Source organism: Mustela nigripes, chromosome 6, assembly GCF_022355385.1.
Source record: "Mustela nigripes isolate SB6536 chromosome 6, MUSNIG.SB6536, whole genome shotgun sequence".
NCBI classification, from domain to species: Eukaryota; Metazoa; Chordata; class Mammalia; order Carnivora; family Mustelidae; genus Mustela; species Mustela nigripes.
The window spans coordinates 47,480,883-47,498,758 of record NC_081562.1 but is presented as its reverse complement, the minus strand read 5'-3'; the positions used below and the strand labels follow the sequence as shown (position 1 = coordinate 47,498,758).

The 17,876-nt window shown below is 37.1% G+C and overlaps 1 protein-coding gene across 3 annotated transcripts in view; it reads left to right on the top strand.

Annotated features, from left to right (window-relative positions):
* FRS2 (fibroblast growth factor receptor substrate 2) overlaps positions 1-17,876 on the top strand; it is a 116,687-nt gene that overhangs the window by 23,833 nt on the left and 74,978 nt on the right. The window lies entirely within an intron of this gene.

The following is a 17,876-nucleotide window of genomic DNA, read 5'->3' as shown; positions in this document are numbered from 1 at the left end:
ACATATGATGATTCAGCCTTAGTCCCTTGCCCCATTTTAAAGAATGAGATGAAGTGTAAGTAGACAAAATACATAGCGGCAGTTGTCGGGGCCCCCAAACCCTATAACCATCCTGAAGTATAGTACTGCATCATCTAACCATCATTTAGAACAATGATTCTTTGGGGCAGAAAGACGTTCATGACTCCCAAGCAACCAACCAAAAAAATCATTTTTAGGAATGTACCTTGTTTAAGTTGGGAAGTGCTGTAGAAGTAATTGATTCTGGCAGAAAAGAAATGTGTTAAAAGAGAATTGGGTATCTCTTTTGCCATTACATGCTCTGGAAAGTGCTCGAGTCTGAAACTGTTTCTAGTGGAAGTATGATTATTACGATATTTCTTTTATATCGTATTAGGGCCTTTAAACTTATTTTAAACCTATTTTGAGCAACATGGGATTTGTTACAACAAAGAAGCGAGATGGAAATGTGATCCACCATGTAGAAATATGCTCTACTGCTCACCTGGAGATTTTTCTGGTTCTGTGTTTCTTCAGGGATATTAGATTCTTCAACTCTGGCTCTGCAGAGATGGGGTGGTGGTGTGGAAAGAGGCAAGGACTTGAACTGGCCCCATCAACTGAAAATAAATTCTTCAGTAGTTTTATGTTGGGATTTCATGATCATATTGTTTACCAAAATGCCATTCTGTTATTATTGATATGTTTACCAGGCTGCAAATATTCTTTAATGGATTGCATCTGTTCAGGCATCTGTAAGAGCATCTGTGAAACAACTATATGGAGAGACATGGATCTTTTTTTGGATTTTTTTTAAGACGTCATTTATTTATTTGACAGACAGGGATCAAGTAGGCAGAGGGAAAGGGGGAAGCAGGCTCCCCGCCAAGCAGAGAGCCAGATCCAGGGCTCTATCCCAGGACCCTGAGATCACGACCAGAGCCGAAGGTAGAAGCTTTAACCCACTGAGCCACCCAGGTGCCCCTCTGTTTTGTATTAAAGGAAAATTATTTATTACGATGGACTTTGCTGGGTGCAGCATATTCAATTGATAATGTAGTTATCTCAGTTTCTTAGTCAAAAAACTTCATATATAACATGGTTTGAATTTGGGTTATAGACAGCTCATTCAGGAAATATGTATTGCCTGCCTACGTGTCAGGCATTTTTTAAGGTGCTTGGTGTGCTGCAGAGAACGAGAGACATGTCCCTGTTCTAATGGTGCTTTCATTCCAGTGAATGAAAGAAGCAGCAAACAAATCAATATGTTTGGTCTGGTAATGATAAATATGAAGGAAGTGAAAGCAGGGCAGTTTGCAGTTTCCAAGCATGTTCTTCATTATGGTGATCCTTCTTTAGTTTTTGGTCAACTGTATGCTCTGTATCAGGCCTTCCTGTTGTGGTGTTGCTATTGGTAAGTGGAAACTTGCCGCAGTAGCAGCCTACACCCTTACCCTCCAAGGAGTCCCTGTATTCATTTCTGTCGCTGTGTAACAAATTGCCACAAATTCAGTGGCTTAAAACAACACCCATTTATTAACTAGCGCAGGGTTCTGTATGTCAGAAGTCTGGGTGTGGTGTGGTTGGGTTGTCTACTCAGGGTATTGCAAAGCCGAAATCGAGTTGTCATATGGGCTGAGTTCTTGTGTAGAGGATCTTCCAAAGCTTACTTGCAAAGCTCAAATTGTTAGCAGGACTCACTTCTTTGCAGTTGTGGGACTGAGCTCCCATTTCCTTGCTGCTTAAATAGGAGCCACGCTCAGCTCGTAGATACTGCCTGTATTGTTTGCCACATGGCTCTTTCCATCTACAAAGTCGGCTGGGGAGATTGTTGCTCACATCCAGTGTGTCTCACCCACCAGTCTCCCTGGCTTCTCTGTCTTACTTAGACCTAGATTTAAAGGGTTTATGTGGTTAGCTTGGGTCCCCCTGGATAATCACTTTTTCTTAAAGTCAGCTTTTTAAAAGTCAGCTTTATCATGGGAGTGAAATCTGTTATCTTCACAGCCCCATGGGTAGTGCAGGGTAGAGAAGTAGAGATCTTGGATCTTACAGTTCTGCATACTGCAGATGGTTACTGTTGTGTGGCTATCAGTAAGCACTGCAGTTGCCACTGCTGTGTGTGAAGAGGACCATCAACAGCTCTACTCAGTACATTTATTAGGTATCACGAGGTTCTACAGTGATAGGAATGGGTTTCTCTCGGGCTCCTAAGAGGAGTTTGAGTCATAAGCTGTTAGTAGGAAGTAGCCAGAGTGGTGGAGCAGTATGTGTCTCTGCATTTTGCTTTTCAGTGCTAGGAATGAGATGGGAAATAGTGGCTCGGGAGAAAGCAGAGAAAAAGGGTAGGTTCTGAAGGCCTACTTCACCCCTGGGGCTCAGGCTCAGAGTTGAGCTGTTTCATAGAAATGAGATCACCAAGGGTTTTTTGCCCCCCAAAAAGGAAAATTGGTATTAGTTAAATATTTTTACAGACTTTTAAAGATTTTATTTATTTGAGAGAGAGAGAGAATGTGAGCATTGGGTGGGGGGAGTGGGACAGAGGAAGAGGGAAAGAGAGAGGATCTCAAGCACACTCCACGCTGAACATGGAGCCCGGCTGAGACCATGAGATCATGACCTGAGCCGAAATCAAGGGTTGGATACTTAACCTACTGAGCCACCCAGGTGCCCCTTTATAGATTTTTAAAGTCAGAGCTTTTAAGGGAATTTAAAGCATAGATCTGGGAGATGGAAATGAGAGTTTATTTAGGAAAACGAACGAAACAAAGTATAGTTTATAGAGGAAAATAACTTGTCTACTATGTTAGCAATTGCATCCCATTACAAAATATATTTTTTCAGGTAGAAAAATTCTTATGATATAAGAATGTCTTTTCTATTTAATGCACTACCGTGTAACTTTAAAAACACACACTTAACTTTTTCTTCATCATCAAAATAGAATCATGGAGTCTGATGTGAGTAAGTGGACAACCAGTTTTAATTCCGTGCTTCCTAAGTTAGTCACAATTGTGCATCTGGTTGTAGAAGTCTTCTAATTCTTAACATGTTTCCACTTTCCATTCTTAAGGAGTACTGCATGTCATATGGTACCTGATATTACCAATGAGGAAATGGAAACAAAGGAAATGTCAACCTTCCTTTGCAGTAGACAGTTTCTGGCTTATGTGTTGGGAGTGTATTTCTTTGGAAACATTTCTCTGCTTTTTAGTGGTGGGAAAGTAGGATTCACTGTGTACTAATCTTGGAAAACTAATTACATAAAACGAAGGATACATGTATTATAAATTAATTTGTTTAGCAGTAGGGTTTAGTAAGTGCTAACTAAGATTGTATTCTAATATTAGGGAAAAATTCAGATCTATTGAATCAGTGAACAGTATGTCCCATAAGTTTTGATTTATGTTTTAAAATACACAGGTGGTCTTAGTTACAAGTAAACAAGAATACCACTTAAAAGACTTGTAGTGGAGCATAAAAGTTTTATTAGACATGGAGCTATGTTTCTGCCAGTAACTCGACATTTTGAGGACAGATAGCATCCCATTTCCAATTTGAGATTGGGTACAAAAATATCCTAGGGCTGAGAATAGGCATAGTAAATTGTACCAACAAAAACCTTTTGTCTATTTGTAATGGAGGGAAAGTCTTCATTGAGTATGCATGGGAAAATGTGATATACGCTCTTTATGTTTTAGATGGGACCTCATGTTTTCTGATGATTACTCTGTACCATTAATTTTCAATGCCAATTCCAAAAAATGTCCCTGCATATGAATTCCTTGTTTGTTTGTGTTCTGTTGTTTTCATCTTTGGCTAATTAGAACCCCCCCTTCTGTTTCATTAATTTTTCTCTTCACATATTCTTCAGTTAATGTTTTTATAATACTCTAAACTAAAATTTTCTCCTAGTGTTCAGTAAAGTTGTCTTCAGATGTCTTTTATTTTCACCCTAACACTGTTTGAGTTGGCTTTAAGACATGCTTATTTTGCATAAATTTCTCCTTATGGAGAAGAATCACATGTAGCATTAACACTTCTGGGAATTGTTTCAAAATTTAGTTTATTGTCTTAATGTTAATAAGACTTCTCAAAGTCTGGTTTTTGGTTCTATATTCCAAAGAATATATTTGATTTTGTTGTTTTAATTGGGTTGTGTAACATTCAGTTTGATCCCAAATCCTCCATAAAATTAAAATTAACTTTTAGTACTCTTTATTGTTTATCCAGTGTTTCAAAATGGTACTACAAATATAATATGCTGATAAATTTGGGAAGTACCAATATGTATTCTTTAGGGGAAATTATTTGAATATGATATACTACTATTAATAACAAATGTATTTAGTGAGATTGTTTAATAAATATTAATACTCTGCTCAGCTATTAGATAAAACTTTGTGGTGGCAGCAATTAAAAATTGTATGATATAATTACATAGAGTTTTTATAGTTATCAGTGAAATTTAACTACAGTGAAGTGGTGTCTGTGTCCGTTAGGGAATATTTTGTTGGTCAAATATTTAACTAGTTTAATACATGATCATTGAAACAGACTATAATACACAATAGTCTATATTCTGTATGTTGTGTGTGTGCATGGCACATGAACTGATATATTTTCAAAAAGTTAAAACGAATAAATTCCTGAAAGGCTAATGTAGTATTTTAGTTTAGTATTGTTACTATTCGTTACTGAGTTTGTGAATATGATGATTGATAAAACACTTATCTCAGTTTCTGGTTTGTTCTTGATACCTACTACAGTTATTACCTTATTGATAGGATACAGAAAATGAAATGTTAAAAAAAATTTTTTTTTTTTACAATTTATTTATTGGGAGGCCTGGATGGCTCAATCTGTTAAGCACCTGCCTTAGACTCAGGTCATGACCCCAGTGTCCTGCTATGGTGTCTTGCTATCCTGTCCTATTTCCAGCTCCTGGCTTAGCAGGGAGTCTGCTTCTCCTTCTCCCTCATCGCCTCCCTCTGCTTGTGCTGTCTCTCTCTCTGACAAGTAAGTAAAATCATAAAAAACAAAACAAAATCTTCATTAGCTTCCCCTTTAAAAATAAGATTTATTTATTAGAGAGAGAGAGAGAGCATGTGCGTGAATGAGGGGTGTGTGTAGGGCAGAGAAGGAGAGAAAGTTTTTTTTTTTATAAAGATTTTATTTACTTGTATGACAGAGAGAGACACAGCGAGAGAGGGAACACAGCAGGGGAAGTGGGAGAGGGAGAAGCAGGCTTCCCACACAGTGGGGAGCTGGGTGCAGAGTTCTATCCCAGGATGTTGGGATGGGGAGCCTGAAGTGGGGCTTGATCCCACGACCCTGGGATCATGACCTGAGCCAAAGGCAGATGCTTACAGACTGAGCCCCCCAGGCACCTGAGAAGGAAAGAATGTCTTAAGCCAACTTCTTGCTGTCATGGGCTGATCTCGTGACCCTGAGATCACAACCAAAGCCCAAATGAAGTCACATGCTTAACTGACTGCGCTACCTGGGCGCCCCTAAAATGTTAAATGTTAATCTAAAATAGAAGTGGTCAGGAAGATGTGTACTAAAATCACAATATATCCAAAGGTAAGTAGAAATAATCCATCCAGAGCTACATGGCTGCACAAGAGCATGGGTTTTAGGGTTAGATTCCCTGAATTTGAATCCTGGCTCCACCACTTAGCTCGGTGACTTGGGTAAGTAGTTTATTATCTCTACTTCAGTTTGTTCATCTGTAAAATGGGGATACCTATGTCATAAGGCTATTATGAAGACAAAAGAAATTGTAAAGTGCTTAGAATAATGATACACATAATAAACACTATATAAATGTTGGTTAAATAAGATTTTAAATTACAGAGTATAGGACCATTCATGTGTTTTTTTTTTAGTCATTTACTAGAATCATAGGATTCTCCAGTTCATTCATGTTGCAGCCTTCGATTCTTTACCAATTCCTAAGGCTTACTGCTCCCGCCGTCAGCTCCACTTCTCTATTTCTATTTCTGTATTTCTGTTTCTTTTACCTCTGCTGCTGCTTCCATTTTGTCTCCTTTTTCTGCATCTGCATTATCATCATCATCATCAAAGACTCTGCTAAGTTAAGGTAGTTTCCAAGATGTGCCATTGGAGGCTAAGCATGGCAAGTAGAAATGCTCAAAGGTGGTCACTCAACTAAATAGTAGTAAAGTGGCAGATCTGGGATTAAGGCTCTGGTCTTCCACTCCAGGTACAATTGCTTTTTTCATTGTGCCACAGCTGCTTTAGAGGGCTGAAGGTTGTCCTTGGTTATTTTGTGCCTCTATTCAAGACGTCTTTTCCCTGCTCCTCCCAATTACACATAAACACACATAAAAATATTGGAAAGAGGGCGCCTGGGTGTCTCAGTTGGTTAAGCGACTGCCTTCAGCTCAGGTCATGATCCCAGGGTCCTAGGATTGAGCCCTGCATCGGGCTCTGTGCTCAGCTGGAAGCCTGCCTTTCCCTCTCCCACTACCCTTCTTGTGTTCCCTATCTTGCTTGGTCTATCTCTATCCCTGTCAAATAAATAAATAAAATCTTTAAAAAAATATTGGAAAGAAATTTAATTACACCCTTTGTATACTAAGTAAATGGGATCACTTAATTCGGTGGTGGCTTTCTGTAGGAGGAGGAGGAAGCACCTGGCTATTGCTCAGGGCTGTTTTAGGTGGGAATATAATGGGGAAGCATAGGAGTCTTCTGCTTTTGCCCATGTGGAAACAGAAGGAAGTGAGAGAGAATATAAGGGACTACCTGCTAGACCAATGAGTGTTTTTCAGTTTGTGATGGATATATATTTTTAAAGACTTTATTTATTTATTTGATGCAGAGAGAGAGAGAGAGAGAGAGAGAGCGTGCGTGAGCACACCACCACAAGCAGGGGGAGGAACAGAAAAGGAGGGAGAGGGACAAGCAGACTCTCAGCTCAGTGCAGAGTCCCATGTGAGGCTTGATCTCACAGTGCTAAGGTCATGACCTGAGCCAAAACCAAGAGTTGGGATGATCAACTGACTGAGCCACCCAGGTGTCCCGGTGATGAATATTAATCTAGTTTGGAATACACTAGTAAGAATGGATATCATTTGTATATGTGCAAAAGCTAATAAGACCTTATTAACTTAAAGAAGGGAAAAACTTAGGTATAACAAGTAATATAATTTCTGAGAAAGCTTTTAATAAGTTTGTGACTGATAACCATATGGCATAATAACTTGTGCATTTCATGAATGTTTTCATTTAGGTATATTAAGCATTTTTCTTTCTCTTTTTAAAGTTTATTATTATTTTTTTAGTAATCCCCTGGAACTCATGACCCCCAAATCAAGAGTTGCGTGCTCTATGACTGAGCCAACCATGTACCCCAGGGATTTTTAATCCCTTTTTATGTTGTTGTCAGTTTACAACCAAAATAACTTAAAAAAAACCACTGGAAAAATTCTGTATGTGAATTCTTGAAACCATGACCAGCTCTGAAATTTGCTGCCTAGCATCATCCTCCCTTTCTCTGACCATTAGAATGGCCTGTTGTCTAGAGGACACACTGGAATGGTAGCATGTCTCAATTTATTGGAAAGACCATGGTTCTGGTCATGAAAGTTTGATGGTCTTAAGTGAGACCTATTTGGCTAGCATGTATTAAATCATACTTACTCAAAAATGGGTGTTGTTTCTTTTTTACAGTGACTGTAACATTCTAATGTTCTTTGTTGTTAGAGGAGATTGAGTTTGATAATGAAGTCAATCTAGTGTAAAATACTTAACATGGAAAGTTGTATGCAGTATAATAGATAGATTATAGGACTGGGAGTCTGGAAATCTCAGCTATCCTTACATACTTTTGTTGCTAAATAAAACTTTGTTAGTGTCTTTATGGAAGTGTGATTATAACACTCCTATTCTTCTTCAAATAATAGAATGAGGCTATTCAAAATAGTATGAACATTTACTGATACACAAGATAGTATGGTTGTTGGTTACGGTTTATTTTTTCTTCGTATGTAATTTTCCCCTCTGTTTGCTGCTTCATTTATTTTCCTTTTTCTGGATCAGTTCTCTCTCAGATTACTTTTTAAAAATTTTGCATACATTTGCTTTCAGTATTTCATTATGAAAAAGTTTAAGTATACAGCAAAATCTAGAAAGAGAGCCATTGATCTTTCTCTTCAAGTTTCTTCAAATGCTTTTCTACTTGGAGCCCAGTTCAAGGCCTCATTCCATTTTCAAGGCAACCATTATTTTTCTCTTCTTTAAATTTATAAGTATCATTTTTATTTCATAGTTTAATACTCAGCAGTTTCTTTTATATTGTTCATGAATTGTTTTCATGTCTTAGTCTTGGCAAGCCCCACCCCACACACTTTGTACCTTTTCTGCATTGCTAAATTTCAGACTCCTTGAATGCAGGAGTCTTGTCTCATATGCATCTCTCCCTTTCCTGTTTCCTAACATGTGGACTCATTGATAAATACTTAAGTTTTCCTTGGTTGCTGTATCTGTCACTGTTTCTTGTTTCAGTGTATGGGTGTTCAGTGTAAATAATATAACATATCCCCTGCTCATCTGCAGGGGATATGTCCAGGGATGCCTGACACCGCAGATAGTACCAAACCCTATTATGCACTGTGTTTTTTTCCTATACATACGTACCTGCGGTAAAGTTTAATTTGTAAAATAGGCACAGTGAGACATTAACAATACCGAATAAAATAGAACAACTACAATAATACATTGTAATAAAAGTTATGTGAATGTGGTTTCTCTCAAAATATCTTATTGTACTGTACTCACCCTTCTTGTGATGATGTGAGATGACAAAGTGACCACATGGTAAGATAAAGTCAAGTGAATGACGTAGGCATTGTGACGTAGCATTAGGCTACATTGATCTTCTAATATTATGTCAGAAGGAGAATCATCTGCTTCTTCTGGACTGCGGTTGGTCAAGGGTATAGGAAATCATGGCCAAGAGGAGGGGGATTACTGTATATGATTTTAAGGCTCTTAAGCCTTTGTAGAAGTTGTTTATATTTGGAAATCTGTTATGTAGTCCATACATGAAATTGAGCAGTTATATGTTGTAAATCAGCACTGGTTATTATTAGTCCTACTAGAAGGGGAAACCAAGATTCATGGTTTTTTAACTTTATATGAAAAGAACTTCATTAATTTAAAAAAATTAATAGATTCTGATGTAGTTGCTCATGGTTTTAATCTTGTGCTTTGAAGTGTTTTCTTTTTCTGGAATGAGGTTCTTGGTTCTGACTGTGTAGAAGAAATATGTTAATTAGATTATATTTAGTTGGTGAATTTGTATCCACAAGAATGTGACTTTTAAAAAGTTGCAAGTTGCTACAGTTCTTGCAGATAAGATTGTTTCCTGTTTTCTTTTGCATATTTAGTACTTTGTATATTTTTCCATGAGGTAGCCTTTCAGTTTGCCCATTTGTATTGTTTGACATTCAGACTTAAAGGTAAATTAAACACTACCATCCCTGGTGCTTACAAATGCTAGCCATTGAAAATGTCAAAATTTGGATTTGACCCAAGAGTTACAAATAATAATAAGCTTTTGTATAAATATATCTAAATATATATTCTTAGGGGGGAAGGAATAAATAAAACACTGTGTTCATGGAGTAGTTTTAAACAGTTAGGCTTTAGAATTGCTACATGCCCAAAGTATTTCTCCAGTGAATTACATACTGTATCAGTTTGTGAATTGTGTTATAAGAAAGGTATTTAGTACACTGGGCCTCAATACTACTGAAAACTCAGTAGAATTGACAGAAATCAACATAATAGTTTGAAAAAATGATGTATATACAACTGAGACAATTTTACATCTTTTTAACATGACAAAATCAGCTTTACCTCTTTAAAGTTTTATTTAAAAATTTATATTTGTGTATATATAGTTTTACTGAAGAATAATATTTCAAAGCTTATAGAAACAGCAGTTTTCCTCTCTCTTTTTACCTCTGATTCCCAGTCTTTAGAAGCAGTTAGTTTTAGTTCTTTCAGCTGTTTGTTCTGATACTTGCCTTTATTTTTCTAAGTTAGTTCTGCTTTGTGTTGGCTTTTCGTTTTAGACAGTAGTTCATTTTAGTAGTAGTTCATTTTGATTTCCTTCTAAGAAAAATGAGGATTAGTCATCGTAATTAATCTACTGCCTGCAAACATTTACATAAACTTCCTTTTCTGTCATGTTCCTTTTATAGGATATCAGATTTGGGGGGTAAATTCTTTATTTAATATTTAAATTATTATGACTATGCAAATAATTTTCACAGCTGAGTCACAAATTCACTGGGATTGCGTTTCCTTTATTGTCCAACTTAATTGTTTTTTCAAATAATTATCCGAGCTTGGAATTTTATGTACTTTGTGCCTGTTACTAATCCATTCGCAGTTCTCTGACAAATCTAAGATGCTTTCAGTATCGCTGGGTATATCAGGCAATCTGTCAGTCCCATCTTCTTCTTGGAGACTGCCTTCTGTATCCCGTGTGGAATGCAGACTTTCACATAATTCTTCCTGTTTTTCAGTCAGGGATTTCATCTTGCTTTCATTTGTGGCTTGTGTTCCTGAGATTGGGGTCTCTGCTCCATCCTCCCCAGAGATGCATCTTTAGACTCTTTCATCAGGGCTGAGAAGATTGGTGTTTGGGAGGACTTAAATGAGGTTTCAGTCTATCATCTCGTTTCTCACCCCATGCTGCGTTTTGTCTTCATCATGCTTCCGTTCTCTGAATTTCTCCAGCATGAATCCACTTACTTCTCTTTTTTATTGTGGTAATATTGTGGTAATATGATAAAATATACATAACCTAAAATTTTCCATTGTAACCATTTTAACTGTACAATTCAGTGGTGTTAAGTACATTCACATTGTTGTGTAACAATCACCACTGTCCGTCAGTCTTCAGAATTTTTATATCAGCCCAATCTGAAAATGTACCTATCAAATGTACCTATCCCATGTCTCCTTCCACTGCAGCCCCTTGCAGCCATTTCTGCTTTCTGTCATCACCATCTTGTTTCTCGATGACTTCGTCGTGGATTTAGGTTTCAGCTTTCTTGCTTCTGTTAATTACCACTTTTCTCCCTTCCTGGCTTCCGGAATATTATTGACTTCTCTCATGTGCTGTTGTGTCTTTCCTCATTTTCTTTATTCTTGTGGGTTTTATACTTCTAAAAATTGTAAACTTTTAAGGTGAGGTTTTAGGAAGGAGTCAAAGTCAGTCTCGCTTAACTGAAGGTCTGCTCTCCCCGCTACATGCCTCATTTATCATTTTTAAAATTTATTTAAAAATATTTATTTGAGAAAGATAACAAGAGAGAGCATGAGCAGGGGCAGGGGAGAGGGAGAAGCAGACTCCCCGCTGAGCAGAGAGCCCGACGTGGGGCTCGATCCCAGGACCCTGAGATCATGACCTGAGCCGAAGGCAGCGGCTTAACCCATTGAACCACCCAGGAACCCCTACATGATGATTTTTGATAGAAAAAGTAAAATGACCAATCTGGCTACTGTTAAAATATTTAGTTCTTTGAATTTTGTATATGGACAAGTTCTGGAATGATCTCCATGGACGATAACAGATTATGGCATCTAGGTAATAATATAAGCTGGGAGAAATAGTGTCCTCCATGTGTTATATATCTGTTAAAATTCTGTATTCTTTAAATATAATTGAAGATCCCCAGATTGTCTTCAACAGAAATGTATTAGATTGCAGTGTCAATATTCGTGCTCTTTTCTTCCTAAGAAGAGTTTTAGGCAGCTCATTGATGACTTTGATATTTGGCATGCTTGTTGTCTTCTAACATCACCCTTCTGAAACTGTGTGCTGAGGGAAGAGAACCCTCCTCCATTTTTTCAGCAGTTATGGAAAACTTGCTTATGCACCTAAGCATTTGTGGATACAGGGGAGAAGAAGGCATACTTGTTTTTTTCAAGGAACCATCATCCCTTCATCATTTCAGTAATATTAAAATCAGATGTTCTGGCAGAATGTGCTCACTCACACTCTTTGACCCAGAATTCCATTTATATCCACTTTATAAATGGAATAAAAATGTGCAGAGAAATTTATGTACAAGATAGTCATTAAAATATTAATTATAAAAGCAGTAAAAAAGATATAAATTTTGGTATAACCATTATATTTTCCAGGCTTTCAATTAAAAACATGATATTACTTGAATAATTAAAATTGTATTAAAACAAATCTGTTCTGGTCAAATTATGTGGGAGGATGGATAGAGGGTTAGGTCAATTGTTGATTTCCATGATCCATTAAGAGGAGTGGTAAAGTGCTCAGATCTGTGTTAAAAGTTGTTGTGAAGATTAAATCAAACACTGTATGTAACCTAAAACAAAACAAAACAAAACAAAAACCCAACTCAGTAGATATTTGGGGTTCTTTCTCTTACTGTTTTTCCTTACACGCATTCCCTCCTTAATGTTTTTTTTTCTAATCTCCCTCCAGTCATTCTAAACCAGGATTGGCAGTATTTCATTTAGTCTGACAACTCCCATTGCTCTGTAATAACCATCTAGAGGTTTCTGAGGCTTTCGCCAAGCTGCAAGCTCCTTCACCTGTTACCTGTTTCGGCCAGTTTTGAAGGAGGGGAGGTAGCAGTACTGTATATGACCTTGGGTTTGTAATCCTAGCTCTAAACTTTCTTTGTCTCTTTACATGACCTCGGGTTTGTAATCCTAGCTCTAAACTTTGTCTCTTTACACAGCTAGTCACTCCCTTTTCTCTTTGGGTTTTCAGGTATTTTTTGTTCTTGTGCCTTATTCTGATATGAGTATGTTAGCTCTCATCTGCTTCCTTTTTAAAGCATTTTGATTGTTACTGTTGTTTGATACCATAAATTACTCCTCATTATAGAGTAGTACTCCAGAAACAGTCTTAGGGCCTCCTTAGTCTTGTTTCTTCTAGGCCTCTCATGAAACATAGATATAGTTAGCTTGTGAGGCTGACTTGAACATGTCACATTCATTTTATTTTTTTTGAACATGTCTCATTTAAAAAAGAGTTAGGTTCTGTTTGAACATTTTCTTTTGACTCCCTAAGTCGAAAGCTATGTTTAGCTTTAACCAAATGCAAAGAAACTTTTCTGTAAGCGATAATAGTTTTCTTTTAGGGCAGGTAGATTATAACCAGAAACAATTTGTCATTGTTAAATGGCATAAGTTTCAATTTTGTTGTTTAGGTATAATTCTTGCAGTAAATTACAACCAATAAATTATAACCAGTGATTAATGAAATATCCCTTAGCACATAAGCAGAAATGATTTCGCTTTGTAACACATCAAGTTATATAGAAATGAAGTTATGGACACCATAAAAAGTCTTTACTTTTCTTGACTTTTTCTACATTGATAAGGCCAGGGTATTTTTAAAGTATCATAAATCAGACCTTTATTTATATTAAAAAGAGTACTAACAGTTGGATTTTGAAATCACTTGCCTTGGCTTTAATATTTTTTTTGTTATTTTTAAATTCAGGAATTAAAACCATATGGTGCTCCATTAACTTTATTTTGACTCAATTTGAAGGACAGGCTGAAGATGTTTTAGTGATATTACTCAGCTAGAAATCAGAGGATGAGTTCCTTGGGTAAGCTGTGTTTAACTCTTACAGCCTCAGCTACTTCTATAACATAATTTAGGACACTTAATGCATAATTGTCATGAACCCTAAAAATCTATGGCCTTTTTTCTTCCCCCACAAATCTCTGCCAAAATTCAGGGTTTTTTCTACTGAATTTTTTATGCTTTAGGTGTATATTAGATGTCAGTATGCATTTCCAAATGCTTGATTATTTTTTCTGAATTTTAATCTGAAAAGACTGTCAGGTCTTTTTAAAGCTATATTTGATTTTGTTTAGATTGTTCTTCTAGTCATTAAAGCGTAGTTTTAATTCTATTTGATAACTGGCTCCTGAGATTCAAAACAAAACAAAACATATTTAGTCCCCCAGTTTTACCTTCCCCACAAAAACAAACCTTGTATCACATATGTATTGACAGGTAATAAAATTAACATATTTGAGCCTTAACGTTCTAAACAGTGGGAAAAAAGCATTACTGAACTGTAAAATATCCCTGCAGAGAAATCTGGCAGAGGAAGAGGAGTGTGTTTTATATATTGAAAAATCAGCCTGTGACAATCAGGCACTTACTTGCTGTGCCCCGTTTTAACAGAGAATTGAATAGTTTTGTTAAATAGAGGTATTTTATGGAGTTGTTTGTTACAAGAGGACTACTTAAGGCCTTTTGATAATAATTTTTAAAATTTTGACCTTAAGATAACCCTTAAGACGCAGAGGGAGTCCCTTGGTGGTAGAACCTCAAGTGAATAGCTCCTGCCCCAAAGCAAGCTGTTGAGAATAGATACAAGGTGGTTTTAGGTGTGTTAGGGTCATTTCTGTTACCTCAATAATAGTCACTCCTTGCATTTAGTTACACTTTCTTGTGTCATTGCTTATTATTGACTGTATTCCTTTGAAAGAAATCTCAAATTGATGAGTTATTTCCCATCTTCTGAATTAGGAAAGTGGTTATCTAAAATGTATAAAAATAAGATTTCCAAGGCCTTACAGGATAAAGCAGTTGGTTGATAGTGAACAATACTTTTTTTTATCTCTGGAGAGATTTAAAATAGAGTCTCTTTTCCCATGTGGTGGTGGGGCAAGTGAAAATGGATGTAAACCGTACCTGATTTGTCAGTAAGAATTCCTAGTGGCAGTAAAAACCAATTCAGGCATATTGTGTATTTTAAAAGGATACCGAGTAGAGCTCAGGGGCTCATCAAATTGTTGCTCCAGGGTTAGAGAACCAGTATTCAGGGCTAAGCAGCCAGAAACAATGCCCAAAATCACATTGCACAATGATTCCCATGAGGATGCTGGTAGCATCTAGAGACAGACTGACAGACGCCACAGCCTGCCCCAGTGACGTGGCTAGCTCTGGATGGCTCTGAATGCTGCCACCTCTGCCCAGGACTTGACCTTGCTGCAGTTACTCCACCGTTAATGTGGGAGCGAGTTCCTTTTGGTCTCTGTTTTGCCTGCCCTCTAGTTGCCCATTCATATTCTGGGCTGGGCGTGTGTGTTTGGCAGAGCCCATGTCCTACATGTATACAACATGTGGGAAAGTGTTTAACTTTTGAAATCATAAAATTGGTGGGGGGAAGTGGACTCTCAATTTTAAGATGTGGAAAACTATTTGACCTTCTGAAATCACAAGGTGGAAAAGTTCCCAAACTTAAGGGAAAGTTAGATGCTGGGCAGACCCCCCCCCCAAAAAAAAAAAGATAAACTATTGACTCCATATGATGTTTTATATGTAGTACGTGTTGAGTCCTTTCTGTGTGATAGTCATTGTGCTAAAAGTGTCTTACAAGCTGTGTCATAGATCATCCTCACAGTGTTAGACATGAACTAGTAGGCCAAGAGGGATCATATAGTTAGCCCGTTCAGAGCTGAGACACAAACTCAAAGCTATGATTCCGAAGCCTGTGCTTACAACTTCAGTATTAAACTGACTCTTTAAAAACTCCCCTACTCCCAATATATTTATCTCAAATTCTTGTAAATAAATCTGTTTGACCACTCAGTTTATTAAAATCTTATGTATCGTATATATGTATTTAAAGGCAGTTGAAAATTTGTGGCTTTAATTTTCTATATTTTCAGCTGACTGAATAATTTCTGATTCTTTTTCTCATTTTGTGATTTGTAGTTTCTCATTTTGTGACTGCCACATGCTATAGTCTGATACAGTTCTTTTGGAATATCAGTGCTTGGAAGCCAGATACTGAGTATAAGGGAGACAGAAGGACAGTCTGTGACCAAGACTGAAGACCAAGACTGAAGCAGGAAGAGAAAAATACACACACACACACACACACACACACACACACACACACACACACGAAGGGAGAATGACACTCCCCACACCTCCCCACTAGGGAGACACAGACAAATACATATGAAAGGAATGGGGGGGCATACAACACGTGTTATCCTCCTATCAGCATCATTCTTTGTGTCCTTTGTTACTTATAATGGCAGCTTGAAACACAGTGGAACTCCCCCTCCCCTGCTTTAGGAAGGTCACTGAGGCCTTTTTTTTTTTTAAAGTTGAAATCAAGGCTTTCTCTAGAGTAAACAGTAAGTTTAAGCCTCTATACCAGTTTGCATTTTAAATTGACTTATGAACTATTTTAAAGCTAAAAAAGTATGTGATATCTAGGAGTAATAAACAGGAGCTGTTATTTAACTTGGGATGTATCCAACTTGGTTTGGGGGGTGAAGAATCATGAAGAGAAACTCCCATAGTTACTATGATGTCAGCCAAGTTAGAGTATTTCTTCATAAACCACAACTCTGGTTAATTATTGCTTTAGCACAAGTCTGTCTGTCCTGCAGATTTTTCTGTGCTACCAAAATAGAGCTTTATAATAACGTTTTTTTATCCATTTGTGCCTTTGGGACTAAATGGGCAGCTGTAACTTTTGTGAAAGTGAGTAGATCAAGTGCCCTTCCACACACATACTCTTGTAGGCAGTAAATGTGGGTTGGGTGCTAGAGAACTACATGATGTAAGGTAAATGTCCTTTAAATTAAAAATGATTTTTGTCATCTTTACATATTACAGTTTTAATACTGAATATATTATGTTTTTTGTCCTTACCTCTGTCTCATCTTTCTTAGGATATAAATTTTAATTTGAGAACTCTTTATTTTTCTATGAATTTCTTGTTTTGTCCAGTGCTGGGTGTGTACAAAGGATTTTTGTATAAATGCAATTGTTGTTATTTACTCGGCTTTTCTGCTACTTTAACTTTGAGATTTATGCCTTTTTTTTTTTTTTTAAAGATTTTTATTTTTTTATTTATTTGACAGAGACAGATCGCAAGTAGGCAGAGAGACAGGCTGGGGGCAGGGGAAGAGCAGGAAGCAGGCTCCCCGCTGAGCAGAGAGCCCGATGCCAGGCTCCATCCCAGGACCCTGGGATCATGACCTCAGTTGAAGCTAGAGGCCTAACCCACTGAGCCACCCAGGTGCCCTCCTTTTTTTTTTTTTTTTTTTAATTAAAAAAACATGTTTAGTGGGCCAGCGATGCTCAAATGGGCATTAGTCCTTTTATTAAGCTACCAGGTTGAAAATATGATGTTGGCATATAGACAAGTTTCTTATCTTGATGGACGTTAGCTAATGTGAATTTAAATAGTCATCTTTTAAGAGATGTCCTGCTGGGCCAAAACAGTGATCTGTCCACCTGAGACTGACCTAAAGAGCTACAGCAAGGAAACCGGTTACTTGTTCGAATTCTGTCATTCCTAAAGGACACATGGGCCATTTCTGATTTCCCTTAACTTACGTGCTGTATTCAGAAATCATGCATTTAAACTCTTCAGCATGGCACTCCGTTCTGCTTGTATTATGTATGCATTAAGCTAAAATACTTACTATAAATTTGTTGGAGTGGGTAAGTCTGGGGGGAAATAACATTTATAATGTGAACTTCAGTTCTTTCTTTGCTCATAAGCTGTTTCAGTTTCTTCACCTGTAAAATGTAAAATGATTTCACAGGGTTTTTTTCCCCATTACTCTCAACATCTGTTCTGTTATTTCTAATATGGCCAATTTCTAAGGCTTGTCTTTCTCATTCTCCTTCCATCCTAGCATTTCCTCTTCTACGTGCCATTTAAATATAGACTATTAAGCAAGTTCTTTATGTATCATGGAGGTACAAGTTGTGTAGGGCCACTGAATTCCTTTGAATTATCTAAAAGTTGTGTGGATTTTTAGGAGAAAAGTATTTAATAGCTGAAGTT